The sequence below is a fragment of the Gossypium hirsutum genome, chromosome A05, assembly GCF_007990345.1.
Source record: "Gossypium hirsutum isolate 1008001.06 chromosome A05, Gossypium_hirsutum_v2.1, whole genome shotgun sequence".
NCBI lineage: Eukaryota > Viridiplantae > Streptophyta > Magnoliopsida > Malvales > Malvaceae > Gossypium > Gossypium hirsutum.
The window spans coordinates 110,696,355-110,703,281 of record NC_053428.1 but is presented as its reverse complement, the minus strand read 5'-3'; the positions used below and the strand labels follow the sequence as shown (position 1 = coordinate 110,703,281).

General features: G+C 27.6%; 1 long non-coding RNA gene across 1 annotated transcript; it reads right to left on the bottom strand.

Moving 5' to 3' along the window:
* Positions 1-1,182: 1,182 nt before the first annotated feature.
* On the bottom strand, positions 1,183-4,493 carry LOC121229722 (uncharacterized). The gene is made up of 3 exons (XR_005927651.1): positions 4,415-4,493; positions 3,834-3,923; positions 1,183-1,237 (listed from the first exon to the last, which is right to left on the bottom strand). It is a non-coding gene; the product is annotated as an uncharacterized lncRNA (long non-coding RNA).
* Between the last annotated feature and the right edge of the window lie 2,434 nt (positions 4,494-6,927).

The window sequence follows — 6,927 nt, the reverse complement described above, 5'->3', positions numbered from 1 at the left end:
TTAAAAACTTCATTCATTTAACAACTTAATGTTCATGTATCAAAATATCATGTACTTTCCTTACCATTTCATTTAACCATCTAAATTTTATAATTCATCCTTCACTACCCAAGGTAATATACATATTCAAGTGACTAAACAACACCTATGTACATGCCACATTTACCCAAAAGAAAAATATACATCACCAAATTTGTGTTGGAGTCGGGATTGTTCTGGATGCTGAGCCGGGACACTTGACTTCTACTAACCTGCGCACGGAAGCAACCGTACGCTGAGTATGGATATACTCAGTGGTATTACTATAAATCAAGACTATTTAACATTAATAAATTACAAACATCAACCATAAATTTTATAATTATTTAAACTACTTTTATATATAATTATTTTACTTCATAAATCTTAAATTCATAATGCATTTTTCTCATACTAACTCAATTGATAATTTAATTCATACATTCTTTCTCGTACTTTTCAATAGTGCTAAAACAAATAATCTCATTTTCAAAATTTCATTTCAATTATTTACCCTATTAACAAAGCTCGGACTATGACAGATACGCGGATTTCCACCCAAACACACCAGAATATCCAACCCAAACACACCCGGAATATTGTAAATCCTCCATAACACATCGGTATAATATATCCTCCCAAACACACCAGTAAGGCATTAAATGCCTATTCGGATAAACCGAAGTATATAATAACAGAAACATCTTCTCGGCCGAACTACAATCTCTTCATCACATCACAAATCCAATAGCATGCCATTTGTATCGAATCTAGTCCGACAAGTTAATAGGGTATTATTTTACTTTTTCTAATTTCAATTTCATTTACACAAAAATTTTCAATACTCATTCAATTCAAATATCTATTATCTTAATTCATATACAAATTAATTTTCACACAAGTGTATACCATCAACACCATACATTTGTCACAATTTATTTATTTTCAATCAATACACTTTTCAAATAATCACATATTCCATAATTCACTTATTCAATTCAATTTGATTCAATTTATATCACTTTCATTTTCACTCAATATTCATATCAATTTCACATACTTACCTCAAGTCTTATTTACCATACATAACAATTAAAATTTCAGCAATCAATAATAATTAAAATTCGAATTATAGTAATACACACCGTAATTCTCCCGTTTTAGTCCTCGATGACTTTCTCCTTTCCTTTCGATGCTGATGCTTCAGGTCCTTTGTTGGCTACGAAAATAATAGTAATTTATATTATTATTTACAGCATTAATTATAATAAATAATTAAATTTCTAAACAACTCCTACCTTATTCCCAATTTAATCCTAACTAAACTTAATTATTTTCTTAATCCAATTCACTCTCTTTTTCTATTCAAATTTTGTCTAAACTTATATTTAACTATAAAATTTCCAGCATATTTCCCTAATTTCGAAATTTCTTCAATTTAATCCCTACAACATAAAACTTATAGCCTAGTTTACAATTTAATCCCTTAATCAATTTTAACTTAGAATTCATTCAATTAAATCCCTAATTCCATAATTTTTCCAACATGAACCCTACTTGGAAACATATGAACTCTTGAACTATCAACTTAATTTCATCAAAATCTTGTTTCAAAGCTTCTAAAACATCAAAATTAACTAAAAAGGACTTAATTGACTTACCAAATTAACTCTAAGCTTCAAATTCTTAATTTTCTCTTTTATTTTTCTTTTCCTTTTTCTTTCTCTTTTCTCCCCTGCTTCCCGTTTTCAATTCTGTTTCTATTCCCTTTTGTTTCTTTGTTTCTTTATTTCTTTAATTCTTTTATACTTTATTATTTTATTAACATAATATAATATTAATATCATATATTAAAATATCTTTTACTTTAATATTAAGTAAATTAATAATTATATAACAAGTGTAGATATTTATATTATTACAAATGTCATTATCTAATTTGCTTATTAAATAAAAATCTCATGATTTAATTAATACAATTAATAATTATAAAATATCTTTGTACTTAAATTATAAGTAATTAAATATTTAAATTACAATTGTACCAATACAATTCTTACACATGTATATTTTATTACCATACAATTGTCTTCTATTTAATTTATTTACTAATAATGCTAATAATAATCTAATATAAAACCATAATGTTAATTAATAATTATAATAATTTAATATAAAACCATAATAATAATCATTATAATATATAAAACCTAAAAAAATCTTTGATTTTATTTCACCAATATGCCACCTCATTTGTAGTCAATGGCTTAATTTCCATTTTAATCCTTTTTATTTTCTATTGCTTTATAATTAAACTTTTACCCTTTATTCAATTTAATCCTTTTTATTACTTACTCTAAATTAAGCTAAATTCACTTAATTAGATCCTAATTAGACACACCACTAGACTCATAAATATTTTTAATAATTATTTTCGAACTTATTTCACTAAGACGGAGGCCCTATAACTCACTTTTCCGGTGCCCGTGAATTTCAGGTCATTACAGTTTCGCAAGTTGATAACAGTGGCGAAGCTAGAAAATTTTTAGGGGCAGAATTAAATTGTATATTTTTACAATAGTAAAAAGATACAATTTTACTATTTTAATAGCCTATATCTTTACAATTTTTAAAGGATTAAATAAAATTTTTATCATTTGGGGGGGGCAAAGTAAAATTTTACAATTACTAATTTAAATTTCTATAAATTATAAAGGGACTTAAATGGAATATTTTCCATTTTAGGGGGGGTTGGGGCCCTTGCCAGCCCCTCTGGCTTTGCCACTAGTTAATAATCTATAAGTAGGGAACACAACTAGAGTAAGCATATAAATGCTTAATAAGTTCAAATTGAAAATATAATGCTTACCTTGTTCATATATAAGCATGTTAGCTATCATACTTTTGGCATAAATTTGGCTAGGACACGACATTTAAAATAACAACAAGGTGAGCATAAGTATTCATACATATTAAACATTATAAGCAAAACTTAAAATATAACCAATTTATACCACTTTCACAGAACTCATATCAATGTCATATTCTATCGTCAATCCATAAGATTATACCAATTTCACATAATTCATTTCAATGTCGTATCAAATTGGTTTATCGAATCCATTTCATTATATTTTCAAGTTTCCAATTTCAATTATAATGGTTCACCTCAATGGAACCCTAGTAAAATGGACTTGGATACACGAGTGAACTACATCACACCAAATAGTTCGTAAGAGCTTAAACTACACCATATCAAGGCACTGAAATGTAAAGCTCATAGGTATCAAATGTATAAATATTTTCAAATACATCCCTCTACCACACCAAAGTCTCCGTAGAGACATATATTACTCGATGATCCACAATAGATGTTGGATCTCAATATAACCTGCAAAAATCTCCATACAATCACATATCTCGTACAAGCGCGCATATGACCCTATTGGCATGTCAATCATATCTTAATCTTTTACTAAATTCACATGGGCATCAATTATATACATATGCATTACGAGTCCTTATAAACAATCATTTTCACATGTTATACCCTGTAATTATCCACATTTACATATCACACCTTGTAATTGATCACATTTACATTTTCATACCCTATAATCATTCAATTTTTCACATTTATAGCATGTACTGACTCATAATAGTCAATTATCACAAATCATTTCATTTCACTCCATTACTAGTCATGTATGCCAAATTCATTAGTATTTCAAATTATACTCAAACATATATATATCAATGTAAACAGAAGCATACATATAACACAAAATAAGATAGTAAGTTGCATATGATCTTACCTATTCAAAACACAACGAGTGGATTCTTTAGGGACTAATCCGCAACTTTAGTTTTTCCCCTATTAGCTCCATTTTGATCCAATTTTTTATCTATAAAAATAGTATATATACCAATCAATACCGAATATTATCACACATTTCCATGAGGTGCATGATCCTAAATAAATCCATTTTCAATTTCCCACATATTTTACATTTTATTCAATTTAGTCCTTAAACTCGAGATAAGCATAACTTTCAATTCCTAATTTTGAATTAAAATTCGCTTTCACATATTCTTATTGGGGACCTTATACTTTCTATTTCTAATAAAATTTCATGATAGATTTTATATTTATTCAATTTAGTCCCTAATGTAACAAAGTTAACAAACAAGATAGATCAACTTTACGATATAGTCCTTTTTCATAATCTAAGCTCAATATCTATCAATTTCAAACCTAATTCATCAAATTATCAACAATGAAAACTCCCTAAAATTTCAAAAATTAATCAAATTAGTACATGGGCTAGCTAAATCAAGCTCCCATGATCACAAATTTATAAAAAAAAATTACAAGAAAAGGATTTGAATTTCACACCTAATTGATAGTCGAAAGTTAAATGAAGATTTTTGAAGTTTCTCAAACCGTTGGCTATGGTGGATGGTGAAGGGGGAAAGAAGATGATGTATTCTCCACTAACTTTCCCTTTTATACATACATTAATCCTTAATTAATCTAAATTAATTAACTTAATCATGATTTATTAACATAATTTAACTATTAATTATACTTAATAAGTAGTGTCATCATTATCCACTAACTATATGAAATTCATGGTTTAATTATCGTTTGGGACCTTTGGTTGATTTTCATTTAGGTCTCCAAGCCTTTTGTTAATTAAAACTTAATAGCGACTGGACTTTTACAATTTAGTCTCTGAGCCTTAGTTAACTATTTAATCGACAAAATTACTCGGTCATTCTTTAATATATTTCTATATTAACTTTGTAAATATTCCTATTTAATATTTATAGACTCGATATATAGAAATGAGGTTCCGAGACCACATTTTTTTGGTACCACTAAAAATCGGGTCATTACACCAACTATACTCGTGACTCTATTCGACAATGTTAATAGGGAAAGTTATCATCATTATTAATCGTATAATATCATCAAGCATAAATATGCACATTCATTCAACCAATTGATCACAAATCACTCAATCAAATGTATACATACCCGTCGAACACATTCTTATTGATAGTTAACCATTCCCGAACACATATTGGATCAAAAAAATTATATATTTAATTATTTAATGAGCTCGAGTTATGAGAGCAAAAATCCGAATATCTATGATCATCGACAACTTTAGATTTCCTTTTGTCCTAGGATGATCCTACATCGTCTTTAGCTACGAAATTAAATCTGAATATGGAAAATTCATTAATCACACATTTTAAGCACAATTCAATATATAAAATATATGAATGCATTTTATTTGATTTAATCCCTATATACCCTAATATATGAAACACTCGTTCCTCACAATTTACTCAATCTAATTTAAATCTGACTTAATAAATATAATACAAAGACCTTCTACAACCTTTATTCATTATCAACCCTCAAGATTTTCATCTTTTACAATCTAATCCTCATCCACCCTTAACTATTTTAATAAAATTTTTAAATTATTTTATGAGAAATTTTTTAACTTTTAAACAAATTTTGGTATCAAATTCAGTTTTTATTTATTGGGTACATAATAAGCCATTTAAACAATCAAATTATTGTATTTGAATCTCTAGGAAGTGATCAATAAACATCACTAGTTGTGAGCAACGAGAAAAAGAATAATGATTTAAGTAGTGATTAGTTTTTTGGTAATTATTTTTCTATCATTGTGATCAAAAAAGTAGAAAATGGAATAATAGGAAACTTTGGTGGAATCTTTTCTTTCTTCTTTTTTTTTCAATTTAAGAAATTAAATTATCTAGTGGAGCCGTAAGAGAATCAAAAGTAGGCACTAAATAAAAGAATATTGGAGAAGATAAAAGGAGAGGCATCCATCTATTTTTTATAATCTTTATACTATTCTGGGTTTTGATCTTTGCTTTGGAATGAAGAAACAATGGGTCTCTTCTGCACTTCCTATTGTAATGTGATTCTTCAATAAATTTTGTGTTTAAGTTTGAATCAGGTAAATTTCGAGTTATAAACCTATTCTATTATATAAAAGAAATAAACTATAAATATTATTAGAAATTGTGTGACCCGAATTCCATCACTTGTTGAACAAATAAATATAGTGGGCTGTACTCTGCCATATGCCTCATTAAGCACAAAATTGGTCTAGGGTTGCGACCGGGCGGTACAAACCATACAACACAAATTAAATCAGAATAGAACTATTCTTCTTCCATTTGACTTTGATTAGAATATGATTTTTTAACCCAAAACCATAAATACATGTAGTCAAAACTCCTCTTGTATTATTCGTTTTCTAATATTAGTAAATTTTTCTCAAAAAAGTTTCCACACGTAAAATCGATGTGTTCTTATTTTACTTCTTTTCTTATTGCTTTGCGATTGTTCTGCTGCCATTATCAATGTTTATTATAACAAATATAATTTTTAAGTAGTCGATTGAGTTTTAGCTCAATTGGTATGGACATTGTTACCAATACAGGAGGACATGGGTTTGAGTGTGCTGAAGTGCATTATCCTTCTATTTATGGGTTTGGAGGGGCTATGGATAGTTCTAGGTATAACGTATGATGAAATTGTAATATATATATAAATATTTTAAATATTTTTATATTAATATTTATATATTTTTAATTCAATTTAAATATTTTTTATTAATTAAAACTTATTTGAGGTGGGTAGGTCCAAAATTGAAAAATATACATGACCAAAAATACACTTTCGAGAAGAATACAAATTTTTAAACACTTTTACATAAATAAAAGAAAGGAAAAAACTTTCCATACATTTTATTCTTTGCTTGGGTTGAGCATTGCATTGTGAATTGATGCTTTCGGCGTAGAGACCACTTGTGTTTCTATCTCCCAATTGGAATTTGGTGATGCCTTTGGAATCTC